General features: G+C 38.0%; 1 protein-coding gene and 1 long non-coding RNA gene across 5 annotated transcripts in view; one reads left to right on the plus strand and one right to left on the minus strand.

The window, feature by feature from the left end:
* Positions 1 to 17,103, minus strand: part of NFIA (nuclear factor I A) — a 388,160-nt gene that overhangs the window by 203,047 nt on the left and 168,010 nt on the right. The window lies entirely within an intron of this gene.
* On the plus strand, positions 8,795 to 13,665 carry LOC109024714 (uncharacterized). The gene is made up of 3 exons (XR_002004212.3): positions 8,795 to 8,902; positions 11,247 to 11,331; positions 13,501 to 13,665. It is a non-coding gene; the product is annotated as an uncharacterized lncRNA (long non-coding RNA).

Below are 17,103 nucleotides of genomic sequence, written 5' to 3' on the forward strand. Positions count from 1 at the left end.
ACTGAAGTCATAATGAACAAAGTCATGCTGTAAGAAACCTCACTGTGAAAAGCTGGTACTTGCACAGTAATTGGGAGTGAAACAAAATACAAATTTTCACATAAAAAAATCTTACCCATTGCTTTTCATAAATCACTCAAAACTCCCCATTGTAGCACTCTCAAGGCACAAACTCTTTATTTCCATAAAGAGAGAGAGTATAGAACAACATTAAAAGTCCCAAGACTCTTAGAGAAGAAATTCATGCAGAACATCAAATGTTACTCAACATTTTCAAGTAACCATAATATGTCAAACAGACCACATGATGCAAGTACATTTAAATATAAGTTTCTATTTCTGTTTTAAAATAAAAAAGATCAGAAATCTGAATCTGGAAAAGCAAAATCTCTTGCAGGTTTAGAAAGCATATACAAAACCTGGCAAAAGAAAACACTATTCACTGCCACCATCTGCTTTCTGGCACACTGAGGAAACTTTTACTAACAGCAACATTTTCTTACATTAGAAAATCCACTAATTAGTTTTGTTGTAATAAGAAAAATAACCTTTGCATGGAAGGCAGATCGCCAGCTTGCTTTTTTTGTTGTTGTTGGCTGTACCTTACGTTAGGCCTGTAACATTTCCACGTAAAGTTAACCTCTTACTGAGTTCTCTTCTCCTAGAGTACTTTATTATTCCTATTTGGTCTAAAGTAAGTACAGATGCACTTCGACTTATGATGGGGGTTGCATCCTGATAAATCCATTGGAAGTTGAAAGTATCATCAGTTGAAAATGCATTTGATACACCTAAACTACCAAACATTACAGCTTAGGCTAGTCTACCTTAAATGTGCTCAGAACACTTAACGTTATCCTGCAGTTGGGCAAAATCATCTAACACAAAGCCTCTTTTATATTAAAGTGTTAAATATCTCATGTAATTTATTGAATACTGTACTGAAAGTGAAAACCAGTATTGTATGGGTAATCAAAGTCCCATTTTTATGGAATGTGGATTCTTAAGTTGAACCATCCTAAGTTAGAGACCATCTGTATTCATAAATATGAGTGCAACAGAGGGGAAAAGCTTGAAGGTATTCGGCTTAACAACCCCTCAAAACGGACATCAAGTTCAGAATCAGGAAACCTGGGATTCAGAATCAACTGTTAGAAGCTGGGTTAGCCTGAGTCTTATGTACCTCATCTTTAAGGCCACTAAATTAAATGGGCTCCAAATTTCCCCTAAAATTCCTAACTTATTTGACTGTAAGTCATTTTTTCCTAAGAATTGTAGGTCCTAAGAAACAAATGACTTCAAAAGAGCAAATGGCGCTTCAGACATCACTGATAAACACGAAATAACTTTAGAAATTGTGTCATAGACATACTGATTACAATATTACAAATCATTCAGCAACCAAGGAAATGGAAACTCTATGAAAATTTCTTGGCCGGGCGTGGGGGCTCACGCCTGTAATCTGAGCACTTTGGGAGGCCGAGGTGGGCAGATCACGAGGTCAGGAGATCGAGACCATCCTGGCTAACACGGTGAAACCCCATCTCTACTAAAAATACAAAAAATTAGCCGGGCCTGGTGGTGGGCGCCTGTAGTCCCAGTTACTCCGGAGGTTGAGGGAGGAGAATGGTGTGAACCCGGGAGGCGGAGCTTGCAGTGAGCCGAGATCAGGCCACTGCACTCCAGCCTGAGCGACAGAGCGAGACTCCGTCTCAAAAAAAAATAATAATTTCTTGATAATATACTCTAATCATTTACTCAGCATATCATTCCACAAATAAAACTACAAATATTTATTGAGCATGTACTATGTGCCAAGCACTACTGTGAGTGCTAGAGATGAAGTCATGAACAAAAAAGGCTCACCAAGCTCTGTCCTCACCCAGTCTATATCACAGGAAGCTTGTCACCTAGTGAGCTGACATTCATCCGCTGATGAATTCATTCGCCAACTGCAAATCGCTACACTGTGCAGAACAGAACAGTGACATAGTCTCTGGTGCCTGCTCACTGCTCGAAAAGTCTGCATGAACGTTCCTTAAGAAGACAAAACAAATGGGTACAAATACTATTTTCTGAAAAAGTGCATGGAAAATAGGTGTCATGTCCTTCAGAACAAAACAGGACACTGAGGCAGTAACTGTGACAGTTTGGACACAGCTTTTCTGTGAAAGACGTCTGCGACCTAAATTCCTCAAAGAGGTCCTGTGCCTTGAGTGAACACATGCACTAGTTCAAAACTCATCTCTTCCATTCCCTTGATTTTTTTCCCATAGGCTTGAACTTAGCTAAATTTAAAAACAAAGCTGCAACACAAGATGAGCTATTGCAATCTCAAAAGTCCCTCAGCCTAAGGAATGAGTGACAGGCTACTGCAAGTTTAATTACCCCACTGGGATTGCAAAAACAAACCCATTCTACTCTTCTCAACTGCACGGCAACAATGGGTTTATTAACCCTCAACTGTCATTTAAAAACATTAATTAAAATTGTAACACTTTATCCAATGCTTTCTACCAAATATTTGAAAAGATTTCGGTTAAACTGTCCCAAAAATTGGCTTTGCTTCTACCTTGTTTACGCCAACAACCTTCTTAGGCACAGGAGGTAATTACACTCTTTCCCAATCTCTGTTAGTCACATGTATACAGCACAGATCTCCGTCTTAAATTTAGGATTCCATCCTTCTATTCTAACCAGTGTAGAAGATAACGTCAGAATCCTTTCCCTTCCTCTTGGCAGAACTCATCATTCCTTCCTCTGGCTCCCTACACCCTGGTTACTGAGAATGGGACTCAGATCCTAATTCATTTCTCTGTGTATATAACTCCCACGTGCCTTCCCAACAAGTTATAAGCCCTTGAGGGCACACAGCTCGTACTTGCCTAAATGAGTGCTTGCACATAGTAAATGTTCGATAAGTGAGCCTTGAATGGAAGAACAGAGAGGGGAAGGGCCAGTCCGGGCAAGATTTTAAAGGAAGAGTAGAAATCTATCTCAGAGATGGCTTATAGACTTTTCTATCTTCTAGCAGAAACAAAGTCCAGTTAGAAAAAAGTATACATTTTTCAATTAAGGCTAAAATTCCTAAACTGGCAACACATTAGGGAACAAATTTCTTCTCTTTATCAGGGATGGGCAAAATGTGTCATCTATGCTCATAATAATCCTAATTGACAATGTAATATTTGAAATATAAACCAACAAAAATTAAAATTTAAAGAAGTAAATAGACAATTTTGACAATTCTTTGCAAATTTTGTAGGAACCAGAGTCTTTAAAAACATTTCCTGGCCAGGCATGGTGGCTTATGCCTGTAATCCCAGCACTTTGGGAGGCCAAGGCAGGTGGATCGCTTGAGCTCAGGAGTTCGAGACCAGCCTGGGCAATGTGGCAAAACCCCGTCTCTACAAAAAAATTAGCTGGGTGTGGTGATGTGTGTCTGTAATCCCAGCTACTTAGAAGGCTGAGGTGGGAAGATCACTTCAGCCCAGGAGTCGAGACTGCAGTGAGCCATGATCATGTCACCCCACTCCAGCCTGGGTGGCAAAGTAAGACCCTGTTTCAAAAAAATAAAAAAATAAAAAAATAAAAAAAATTTCCTATTATCTGTAGTAGGAATCCATTAGTTTATAGTCAAGTTCTGTTTAATGTGAATCCTGTTAGGTCCTTACTATAGAATATTTCTATAGTATGTGACTCTGGGCTTCTGCAGCAATGGTTTCATAATTGCTGAAGACCCCTTAATATACATCAGACAGCAAAGAACACTTCAGTACACATATGAGGAAGTAAAACAACCATGTTGGGACTAGTGTGTCTACAGGTCTGCTGTTAATGAGAAGAGAAGAGCAACAAAAATAAAGACATCAGAAGTTACATCTATAGATGACTGCAAATACGATATGAAAAAGTCCTTTTGGTTTTCATTGTAGCACGCATTTAAAAAGATGGGTCTAGAAACTGTGTTGAAAATGTCAGGCTGGCAACAAACTCCAACATGTAGCCTGTTTCCACACCCTATCTCACTCAACTGAATTGCTTTTATCTTTGGCATGATGTATACACAATCACAGATAAAATTAAATTCTTTTAAAAATCTGACCTGCAGTTGAGAATGCTGCTTCCAAAATTAGCCAAAAGTTATGAAAATGGCTTATTTTTATGTATCTACATTTTATTAGATGCTATTTATTAACATAATAGAGGCATATTCAGAATATCAATAAAGTGATGTGGAATTGTGCAGATAATAAAACAATACATACTTTCAAGGCACATAGTATACATGATAAAAGATGATGAACTAATAATAAAGATGGAGGGTCCAGGATTACATCCCTGTAATCCCAGCACTTTAGGAGGCCAAGATGAGAGCATCATTTAAGACCAGCCTGGGAAACTTAGCAAAACCCTGTCTCAGGAAAAAAAAAAAAAAAGAAAAAAAGAAAAAAAAAAACAGCTAAGCATGTAGTCCTAGTTACTCAGGAGGCTGAGATGAGAGGATCACCTAAGTCCAGGAGTTTGAGGCTATGCTGAGCTATGATTGTGTGCCACTGCACTCCAGTTCTGGCAACAGAGTGAGACCCTGGTTTGAAAAATAAATAATAAATAAATAAAGATGAAGGAAACAATATTCAAATAACATGAGAGGGGAAAAAGCTTCACTTACGAACTCAGTAGAGCTGGGTGTGGTGGCTCACGCCTATAATCCCAGCACTTTGGGAGGCCAAAGTAGGCAGATCATGAGGTCAGGAGTTCCAGACCATCCTGGCTAACATGGTGAAACCCCGTCTCTACTAAAAAAATACAAAAATTAGCTGGACATGGTGATGTGTGCCTGTAATCCCAGCTACTCGGGAGCCTGAGTCAGGAGAATTGCTTGAATCCGGGAGGCAGAGGTTGCAATGAGCTAAGATCACGCCACTGCACTCCAGCCTGGGTGACAGAGGAGGGAGACTCTGTCTCAAAAAAAAAAAAAAAAAAACGCAGTAAAAAATATAAAAAACAAAATCGTGACTGGAGACAATTCTCTACCTCTGCACAAACATGCTTATCCTGCTACAGAGGACTAGTTAACTGAGCTGAGACAGCACAGACACACTTCTCTCACATTCCCACAACCTATTCTTGCCTCAATTCTCTGGGTACCTGAGGTAAAACACAGCTAAGGATATTGGGTTTTCCTCTGGCTGAATAGAGGAACCGATCTTGAAAAACATAAATAAAAGAAACTAATTGTTTGCGAATTTGCTAAAATAGATGGACTGTAAAACAACAAAACAAAACAAAACAAAAAACCCAACTGGTAGTCCTTTAATTATAACACTTAAATGCAGCTGTAAGTTGAAAGGTTTTAATTTATTTACCAAATTTATGAAAATGGTACATCTTTCTCTCAAGCCTTGAAGTTCTCATCCCAGGCTGGCACAAGCACACACATATGCAGTGCCATGTGTATGGCACTGTGAGTAAGTCCTTTTGGGCCCTTACAACAAAGGGTCCTAAATAAATGATACAAGGATCATTTACTGGATCCTTGTATTTTGCTAACTACAGACCTGTGTAAACCATATTTTTGCAATCAAAACATGAAAGTATACAACATACAAGCATACAAACCATGACTGTTAACTTTCCTCTTTCTGTATTTCCCTTTTGACCAAAACATAACAAATAGCAGTATAAAGGTAGAATCTGGGCTCAGAAAATTCTTACTTTCTGGTTTAAAATGAACAACACTTAGGGACTAAACCAAGCTCATCCAACCCACGGCCCAGGGGCCACATGCAGCCCAGGACAGCTTTGAATACGGCCCAACACAAATTCGTAAACTTTCTTACAACATTATGAGATTTTTTTTTTTTTTTTTTTTTAGATGGAGTCTCACTTTCTCACCCAGGCTGGAGTGCAGTGGTGTGATCTTGGCTCACTGCAACCTCTGTCTCCTCGGTTCAAGCAATTCTCCTGCCTCAGCCTCCTGAGTAGCTGGGATTACAGGCACGCACCACCACACCCAGATAATTTTTTTTGTATTTTTAGTAGAGATGGGGTTTCACCATGTTGGCCAGGCTGGTCTTTAACTCCTGACCTCACCTCAAATGATCCACCCGCCTTGGCCTCCCAAAGTGCTGGGATTACAGGCGTGAGCCACCATGCCTGGCCAACATGCTAAGATTTTTTTGCGATTTTTGTTTTAAGCTCATCAGCTATCGTTAATGTTAGTGTACTTTATGTGTGACCCAAGGCAATTCTTCTTCTTTCAATGTGGTCCAGGGAAGCCAAAAGATTGGACATGCCTGGACTAAACGATATGCTAGGTATTTACAGAGCTAGAAATACTTCCTAGTGAGCTTACATTTGGTCTACCCGAGGGCAGCCTAGCAGCGGCCACATTAGTTGACATGGGAAGCTTGAGCCCCAAATTAAAAATCAACAAGCACAAGATCTGTATTATACAACAAAGTACCGAAGTTTTCATTCCTGTGATATATAAATTGTATGATAGTAAGAATCCTATGATCCCGTGTGAGGTGACAAGAAAAAAGAGGTATCTTTTCTACTTAGTTTCACAACTGCCAGTCAGGTGCCAAGGTGACTTGAAGACCAAAACTTCCCACCAAAACCAAACCCTAGGTCTATTTCCACTATGGAACACAATAAAAATCTACTCTTAAAAGATTTTGAGTCTCCCACAAAGTAACATACTTTTAATGTGACCACATTTCAAACAGTTTACCCATCACAATAAGATCTGAAATACATATGGCATGTCTCCTTAGTCTGTTTCCCTTATTACACATGTGGTTTCCTCTTTCTAAATTCGGACTTATGCCCCATTTTAGAAGGTCAGGAGAAAGTAACGCATAATGCAAAAGTATTTCAAGCAAATCATATGATATCTGTACTTGATAATTTCTCATGGTTTTACACCAAGAGAATCACTGCATACTGAAGATTACACATTTTTTAAAAGCTAGAACACTGAGCCTTCCTTTCAGACAATTCAAACAAGGAGCGTATTGCTGACACAGCAACACTGTGGCCTCAGACTGTGGGAAATGTCAAATTTATGGTCCTGGGGGTGATTGGTGGATGGTTTTGTGGTGTGTATGGTGTTTTGTTTTGTTTTGTGTGTGCTTTTTCTTTTCTCTTTTGAGCCTCTGACAGAAACAGAGCTCTACAAACTTCCTGGCGACCTCCCAGGAAAACAGAAGGAAGCTGTATCCTGTACTTCCCCTGGGATCTAATGAAATATACAGCCTCTGGGCTTCTTTCAATTTGGACTTTCAGATCGCTAAGCCAGTGAAAAGGGGATCCTAGCTGTCACAAACGTCACATGGTCAGGGTCACCTGCTGCTCGGGGGTTCTCATGCCAGTTGTTGACATAATAAGCCCCCCTTACACTTTAATTACAATTCACAGTGTGCAAACTATGCAATCTGCTTTAAGGCAGACTGTCTTTTAAATCAACACTAAAATTCTACTACTAATATGGCAATGCAATGTAGCAGAGGAAGGGTGTGTCCACATGACTAACTATATGCAGATATCTGCCGTTTGGGAGAGAGTGGGTAGCATTTGCCAAAATATAAAATGGTGTTGCTGACCCCAATTCTGGGAGATGGTACTTGAATCTTACTGTGCTCTGAGACTTCTTTCCATAGGCCACAAAAAGGTAATACAATATACTTCACGTGTAGCATTTTACATTTGTATAACTACTATTTTTTTTCACATGGCTCCATAACTGTTCTATGTACTAATCTTGCCTATCCAACAGAAGGAGTGTTGAAGAACAGTGAATTTCTGCTTCCCCATTTCTTCCCCTTTAAACCTAGGGCAGTGCCAGTGATGTTTAACACATGCTTCTAGAGTTGTGTCAGTGCTCTATCATTTACTGGATCGTTGTATTTTGCTAACTACAGACCTGTGTAAGCTATATTTTTGCAATCAAAACATGAAAGGTCATTTTAAAACAGAGCCCATTTAAAATGATATGACAATGCAGGGAGCTGTTTAAAAAGTGCTAACACATAATTATAGTCTACAGTTTTCTCCAAAAACAACAGTGGAAATTAGTTACAATTCTATTACAGACAACTGCTATAAACTTAGGTGGGCTAACCTCTGAATGAACTATCCCAGTACTCTGGGAATTGCAATCTCATTTTCAGTGCCACAAATGACGTAAGATGGAACACACAAAACAAACCCACACAAAGTACTTTTATGTTTATGAAGTCTTACTCAAACACCTTAGCTGAGCTAACCGGTATGCCTCACTGTAAAACACCACCACCACCAGTAACAACAAAATAAATAATCAAACAAAATAGAAGAAATCCAAATAGAAAAAAATAGTTTTAAAAATAATAATGCCTATACTTGCTTTAATGAAGGATGTACCTGAATTACAAATGCCATCATGACAGATTAAATTAGCCAATAGTCAGTCACTGCTTTATTTTTTTTTTAGTGTCAAACAATGGTAGATACGAAGACGAGTAACAACAAAAGGCAAAAGAGTTTATTTTATTTAGACGTGGTCATTCTAACATAAGGAGAAGATGCATTTTCCTTTCAAAAATTGAGGTCTCTTTGGGCAAACTTTCAGTCCTTTGGCTATTAGGGTTTGTCTTCATGAAGGCAGACATAAAGCAATTCTGTTCTCTTCCTTATTTGAACACTTTCAGTCTTCACCTGGCTCTCTGCCACCCCAGCTAAACCACTTGACCTCTGATTACATAACAGTCTCCATCTGTGAGCTCAGCCATCCTCAGGAGATAGGAGGGGCCATGAGAAGCTCAAGTTCACCATGAGCCACAGCAGTAAGCCATGCTTTAGCCTCTGACCTGTGCTCCAATTTTGGTACAATGATTTCTGCCATGTTCTCCAACAGGTAAGCTCTACCTCAAGGACTAACTTCTGTACCTGTATTTGGTCAAGTGCCCTGGCTCATCTGGAACTGGAGATGTTGACGTGCTTTTCCCTACCTGCCTCCCAAGAACAAAATTCTGGCATGGAAACCCAGGCTAGCACGTGGAGCCCTATGACCCACTGACAGACTTCTCTGACACTAACCTTCTGCCTGGATTACTGTCATCTGCTTATGTTCTCTATTTCTTGGTTCTGTCCAACTTTTGGGACATTGAACTGCCAGTTAGACTTCCATGTTGTATAACACTCCACTAAGCTTACCAGCCAGTGCCTATACTCAGAGCATTTGGAACATGGCTGGACTGAACTTCTTTATGGAACTTCAAAACTACCAATCCCAGAATATCAACGTTCACGTAATTTCAGGTCCTGGCCCTTTACACATCTCATCCCAAGATATAAACTCTAACTGCCAATTCCCTTTTTTTCCCTTGGTAGGTAGGAAACAAAACATCTCTAAAACTCTGTAAAGAGTAGGAATACAAAATAGAATAGAAGTTACCTTATCCAGTACTGTTAGGGCCAGTTGTTGATTGGTTAATTTGAAAAAATGGATGAAGAAGATACTCATTAATGAGACATATGCACCTTAAACATTTTAACTTTGAGCATATATATGTACATTCTTTGGCCAATCTTTTTATGCAGAGACAAAAATTTAAATTTAATAATGTCTGTTAATAATTGGAGCTCCACAGCATCTTTCTTATATAATGCATATCTATAATGCATCATAAAAGATTTCCAGTTCCGGCTGGGCGCGGTGGCTCACGCCTGTAATCCCAGCACTTTGGGAGGCCGAGGTGGGCGGATCATGAGGTCAGGAGATCGAGACCACGGTGAAACCCCATCTCTACTAAAAATACAAAAAATTAGCCAGGCGCAGTGGCGGGTGCCTGTAGTCCCAGCTACTCGGGAGGCTGAGGCAGGAGAATGGCGTGAACCCGGAAGGCGGAGCTTGCAGTGAGCCGAGATTGCACCACTGCACTCCAGCCTGGGCGACAGAGCGAGACTCCGTCTCAAAAAAAAAAAAAAAAAAAGATTTCCAGTTCCATTTACTTTAAGTAGTGGGATAATTTAAAGATATTTCTAAAATAATCTAACAAAACTCTTATTTTTACAACCTTCTCTCATCTTCTGTAGTTATCTCACTCACATGTAATCTGACAGAAATTTTTGTAGCTTGCCTTTACTGATTCTTTCCAAGGCACTGGGTTAGTTTCATAGAAATAAAACTTTTCCATTTTGAACTTGCATGCCATTGGTTCACATAAATTTAATTAAATTACACAATGGTGATACAAATAAGACTAGTATAAACAGGTCCGGAATAACACAACTGACGTGGTAAGCACACAACTGGTAAAAACAATAGTGCTAGGATGTGGTAGTAGGTAACTGTTGGCCATGAAAATTCAACATGCCAAAGGAATCAGTATATTACAAAGAAAATAAAAAGTCTTAGTTAATCTTGCAAGCTGGTTAATACAGAGTTTCTACTATGAGGGTCTATCCAAAGAAAATATAATCCAAATATACATTGAATGGATATTGTGAGTAGGAACTGATGTTTGATGCATAATGCTTGATGCTGCGATACAATGTTGAAAAAGACATCTTTCCCAGAATTCTGGTATAGCTCTAATTTCTAATATCAAAAAGTAATTAGAAATAATTATAAGAAACTCCTCATTGGAGTTACTGTATTTTAAATGGTAACTGAATTGATACCTCTATCTACCTGCTGTAGGAGGCTTAATATTCAAGTTGATCTAAATATATTTAAAGAACATGAAAAATAGTCAGCTTACCTCCTAATATAGTATTTTCAAATTCTGAACTCTATTTATATTTTTGTTATTTTGTATCATTACTTCTGTTTTCATTTAAATACATGATTGGTGAAGCAGTTTTTAAAATTAGAGGCACTGTGTTAATACAAAAAAATCAACTGCCATTTTAACATCATGTAGTCTGACAACTGAAAACAATCACATAACAGTCATAATTTTTCAGTATTTTATGATTTTTCAGGTTATGTAACTATCAGTTTTCACGTGATTGTACTTAAGATCAATCTTTTAGCAATAAGAAGCCTTAATCTCAACCTTCTGCTTTTTATCAGTTTACTTATTATCAGCTTCAAAATAAATGTATGACATAATTGTGTTACATATATGACAATAATGATGGTCACAGTAACAGCTAGCATTTATTGAATGTCTAGCAATAAAAATAAAGTGATTTATATATACATAACTTTCCCAGCAACTTTTGCAAAGTAAACATTACTATCTTCATTTCAGGGTGAGGAAACAGAGAGCACTAAGAGAAAAAGCTGGAACTCAAAACCAAATTAACTCCAAACTTAAGTTTTCCCACTTCGACAAGGTGTGTGTATGTATGTAGTAAAGAGATCACAGAGTTCCCTTTCCAGTGAAATTTTTATTTGTACGGATGCATGTGTATGTAGGCATATGTGCACACAAACACACACATACACTTTAGTTAAATCAATTTCATATGCAAAAGAAAAGTGAGCCAGGGCTAAGTTATATTAAAAGAAGCCTTTGAAGCAGAGAGTGATGATGTGTGAAAGACATACAACAAAAGTTTATTTAAACAAAGAACAAGCACAGAGGGATGGGACAAAAGTGAAAATAAGAGAAATGAAGGCTCTCCATCTTTTTTCTGTGTGTATGGATTTCTCATACATAGAAAAACAAAACAGTAAGAAAGAGATGTATGCAGTTTATGGAATATCCAAAAGTAAAATTAGTTTCAGCTAGGGCCCAGATGAATTCAACTCCACATTGATTTTTCAACAAAGTTTTTCTATGTGAAACACAATCATGTTATCCTGTAGTAAAGTCCTTGAAATTAAACATAATTTCTTACTTCTAAGAAAAAACTCGAGCTATGATTTTAATAAATATTTTTATAGTATCTTTTTCAACGTCATGCTATGAAAGCAAAATTTTCAGGTAGGCTTCAGAAAAGAGATAGAGCCTTTTTACTTTCATTCATCATGCTCTGTAGAACATTTCAATATCCAGTGTACATTTCAACAGGCACTAAACTGGCCCATAATTTTCTTACAATTCAAATTTTTGTCTGGTCATCTTAATTAAAAGTGAAAAATTTGGCCAATCATACAGAAATTATATTAATGACACACACCATCTAGATCATATGGAAGTGGCATGGTACTTGTAAAAATAAACATTCCTCTTTTAGCAAAACAAAGAGCAACATTTACATTGCTCTTGGGGAGCAGAACAAAAAGAGAGGCCAAAAAGTTGCAATGGAGAAAGGTCTTCCAATCTAAAGTGAAAACTAATTTTGTCTGCTTGCATTTAAGTAGACATTATAAAAGTCTTATAGAGACGCCATGCTTACAGAAGGCATTATTGCCTTTGAATATAAATGAAAGCATACTTCTAGCACTTATATTATTACAAATATTGAAAATGGCCTCCAGAAGCTTTTAGCAATGTACACTTTGTCTTGTTTCCAAAGAAGCAATCCAATTAAAATGATCATTTTCAGCACAGAGGACTAGGACAATGAACCACACCTTGCACCCGGCATCTTAGAAATACTTTGGGGAAAAATTTATGGAAAATAGATTTGAAACTTCCATATGCTTTCTGCGCACTTTTACTAACCAAGCAAAATTTACCAATACTTTCCTAGAAAAGGAACTGCATGTGTTTTTCTGCCTCTTGCAGTAAGTATCCATCCATGATTATTCCAACCCATACCATGTTTGCTTCCTTGAATTCACTATGTCATGGTGTATCTTGTGTACTCAAACTGTCAGCAGGAACATGGTAACGAATATTATTCTTTTTTTCTTTTTTTTGAGATCAAGTCTCACTCTGTTGCCTAGGCTGGAATGCTGTGGCATGATCTTGGCTCACTGCAACCTCTGCCTCCCAGGTTCAAGCAATTCTCGTGCCTCAGCCTCCTGAGTAGCTGGGACTACAGGCGAGTGCCACCATGCCCAGCTAATTTTTGTATTTTTAGTAGAGATGGGGTTTCACCAGAGTTTGAGGCCAGGCTAGTGTCAAACTCCTGACCTCAGGTGATCCACCCGCCTCAGCCTCTGAAAGTGCTGGGATCCACCTGCCCTGGCCTCTGAAAGTGCTTGGATTATAGGCGTGAGCCACCGCATCTGGCCATTATTCATTTTTGATACATTCCTTCCACCTTCCCCATCTAATAGCAAATACCCATGTTAAGCATAAAGAAGACACTTAAAAAACGTGTTGGCTGAATTATTTTTCTTACAGTAAGATTATTTCATTGTTTGTCCTAACTATAACATCTGGTTAGTAAAGTTTTTGATTTGTAGAAATTATTTCCTTCTGAAAAAAATCGATGTTTACCATGTTGTTGTGGTCTAAATTTTTTCAATTCCATAAACTTAATTCTTGTGGCCATTTTTTCAATCAGTAAGTACGTAAGCACCTTTTATAAATTGTTTTAAAATAGTTTACACTACACTTGATACTAATGAAATTATAAAATAAAAATGTATTGTTTTATGTCTTTCAGGATGTATGTCATAAATGTTGGATGCCTTCCTTTTAAGACATTTGAATGGATCACCAAATAATTACCTACTTTTCTCTCACAACTCAGATAAATAATTAAAAGGAGATATACACAGATTGGTTGCATACTTAAGAGTGAGAATCAATTAAAACAAAATTGTATGCATGTTCTTCTAATAATATATCCCTACAGGGACCATGAGATGCTACCTTTACATTTGTAAAATTACTGAGGTCAGATCAGAGCCTTAATGCTATTTCTCAATGAGCATTCAGAAGTGGTTGTGCATAGGCGTTATGTGGAATTGGGGCTGGGGAAGATTTAATTGGCAATTTTTTAGTTATTAATATCTTCATAATTAAGTGCTTTAAAAGTTTCTTATAATGCCCCAGAAACCAGAAATGGTCACTGAATATTTATTGAGCATGCCTAGAGTGGAAGTTTCTTATTTAAGTTGGTATTTAAGTTGGGACTGCAGTAAGGGCATCTTTCACAAAGAAACGTTTTGGGATTACCTTTAAATAACATTTAAATCCCCTTCATTAATTGTCTCAGAGCTCTCCAGTGCAACTTAACAATAGGAAGCAGCTGTGCTCCAAACAAAAGAACACAGAGCATTGGGAAGATGCCACCATTTGAGAAATCACACATCATAAGGAAAGGTTGTTACTTCTAATTTAGTTCTGTGGACCAATTCAAGTTTGGGGGTTCCAGAAAGCCTGAAACCCTACCTCTCAGGGCTGTGTTTTAATATTAGGGAACTGTCTAATTTGTGCTTCAAGAAGTTCTGTGCATTTTTACGAAATCCATCTCACCCAAGCCTTTTAGTTAAAAGGCTTGCATAATTGTGCACACAGATAAAAACTGCACTCATGATATTACATATTTTACTGCATTCTCCCTTGAATCTATCTGCCCATTATTATGGTTAATTATGCAGAGGTTTGGTTCTCTAGCTGGAGGGACAGCTAGTTGAGGGTGAGCTAGTTGAGGACCTTTATTTTTTTTCCCTGCACCTAGTTCAGTAGCTGACATAGAAGGGCTTGGTAAATGCTGGCTCAATTAGATTTTTCAGAACTTTCTCAGACTAATGTTTGCTTATCACCGCACACATGTACAAGAACTACTTGAAACTCTTGAAAAGGAAATTTAGTCCTTTAAGGGTTCAGAAATAACAATGAAAGATAACATTCTCACCAAAAAACAAAAAAGCTCAAAACCAGGAAACACTTGATACAGGAGCTCATGAGAATACTTATTCTCTCATTTATTAAACTAAGAAAGTTCTCAGGCTCATGTTGGCAGTAAACCATTTCTGGCCCTGAGATGAATGCCCTTTTTCCAAGTTAAAACCATGGCCCAGCTGTGAAATAATGATGGCTGCAAGGAACCCAATGGTGGCAGCAAACTCAACTCAAAGGCCCAATATTTGTAGGCACCAAACAGACAAGCCAGCAAAACAGGAGTGGTGACCAGATGTCAGCAACGGCCCGAGGGCATCCCTCTCACCTCCCCTCACACATAATGCTGCTTTCTTCCCCCACCCATTAAGTGTGGCATCAAGAGCAATTACAGCACACCCCCAATGGACTGTGCCAGGTGGGGAGCTGTAACACCTGTCACAAGGCCTGCATGACATTAACGAGGACCCAGAAAGTAGCTTTAATGAGCTGACCCTGCAACAGATAGAACCTAGTGTGGTGTGGTGTATGCTGTGTCTGTTCCAAAGATACTGCTCCCTATACCAAGAACCGGACCAAACACATACATTCTGAAAGCCCAGTTCTTCAGAGTGCCACTGCATATCACGAAATGAAACATGAAAGTCTGTGAAGTACACGTTTCACTTGGTGTCAGCTTAATGTTTTGTCCATCTGGAAATCCTTATCAATGGCATTCAGGTGATGAACTTGAGTTGTGTCTTGACACTCTTTTTGTGATAGAGTTGTAACTTTGGGAGTTGTAAGCTCCTTTTAAGAGAAGATGCATTTCTACCCCATCTAGCTCTTCCCAGTGCCCAAAAGCCAAGTACATGGCAGATGGCTGGAAGAATGAATGGAAAAACAGATGATGTATGAAAATTACTTAATGCTTACAAAACTTGTCATGAGACAAACGGTCAAAAAAGTAAAATGGTTAAGAGACTGACAGAGCTCATTTTGGTTCACGGTCAACATTTACAGGTAAAGGGAATGACTTCAGGATTCTTGAGCATCCAAGACACTGGCCTGTAAAAAGTCATACAATGCTTAGTCAACTTAATAAAATCACTAATATGCTAAGATACTAAGGCTACTAATAAAGAACTACAGACGAACCAGTGAGCCAATTTCACATCAGAAGCCCAGCAGGTGATGTCTAGGAGTAAGTACTCGGTACACGTTAACAATGATTATACTTCTGATTGCAATAATTAATAAGAGATATTAGCCTAGTGATTTACAATGTGTCCTCCATAAATCAGTCATCCCACCTTTGAAGGTGATATTATGGACAATGACGCAAAGATAGTTGCTTCCAGATTTTTTTTTTAAGAGTTGGAAGGAATCTGAGACATTGTTTTAGTCTAATCCCTTCATTTTTCAGAAGAGGAAACAGATGCCCCCAAAAGATTAATATACTATATCTGAAGTCATGCAGGGGTTCTGTTTCTCTTTCTGCCTAAAGAGAACCATAATACCTAGCTTCTATCAACCCACACTGTCATAGTAAATGATTATCAAGAGTCGCATTTTAAGTATACGGCATAAAGGTTAGTACAAATCCAAGATAACGTTACTTTTTCAAAATAACGTTGATGAACATATCTACTGTTAATTCCACCCCTAAAACAACAATCATTACTACAACTATATTTATGTCTTGGCGACTTTCCGAGAGATCCCGGAAATGTTAATACTTGTAAAGAAGTTCCAGTTCCTCTTTTTAAACAGCATTATTATTAGATCTTCACAACAGGATAACTATATTTAAATACTAAGTAGCTTATGATTCATATCTTCGAAATAAAATAGTTCACTTCCATATGCAAAGCTTGTCTTCAAACTGTGGACACACAAAGCAGCCACTAGAAAATAGTGGTTTTTAATTATGTGCCGGCTTTAGTTATTTTGATTCTTTGGGGTTCATATAGGGTTTATAGGACTTCCCTCAGTTTATGGGGTTCAGACAAGGCTCATAGTGAATTTCACCTGGAACTTTTCACATGGTTTGAGCATTAACCAGGGATTGAGTGGTTTATAGATCATCCAAAAGAATTTCTGTCTTGGACTCTTGCCGTGAGCTCTAAGTATTTAAATTCCAAATGAATTTATATCACAGAATGACTACAGGTCTTTAGTAACTGTTTCTATTTTCTTATTTTTGCTATTTTAAATGAAAACCATGAAGTAGATACACAGAGAGGAGAATGTGATAATCCAAAGTTTTAAAAAAAAATAAATAAAAACCTAAATGTCTTGATATCTATATATTTAACAGTTTACAAAGGACTTTCATATATTAACTTAGTGGATACTAACCACTGACCTTTGTAGAATATAATGAGATCAGTATTTATCCTAATATTATCTCACTCTTTACCTACGTAATTATGTTTTCTAA

Source organism: Gorilla gorilla, chromosome 1 (genome assembly GCF_029281585.2).
Source record: "Gorilla gorilla gorilla isolate KB3781 chromosome 1, NHGRI_mGorGor1-v2.1_pri, whole genome shotgun sequence".
Lineage (NCBI taxonomy): Eukaryota > Metazoa > Chordata > Mammalia > Primates > Hominidae > Gorilla > Gorilla gorilla.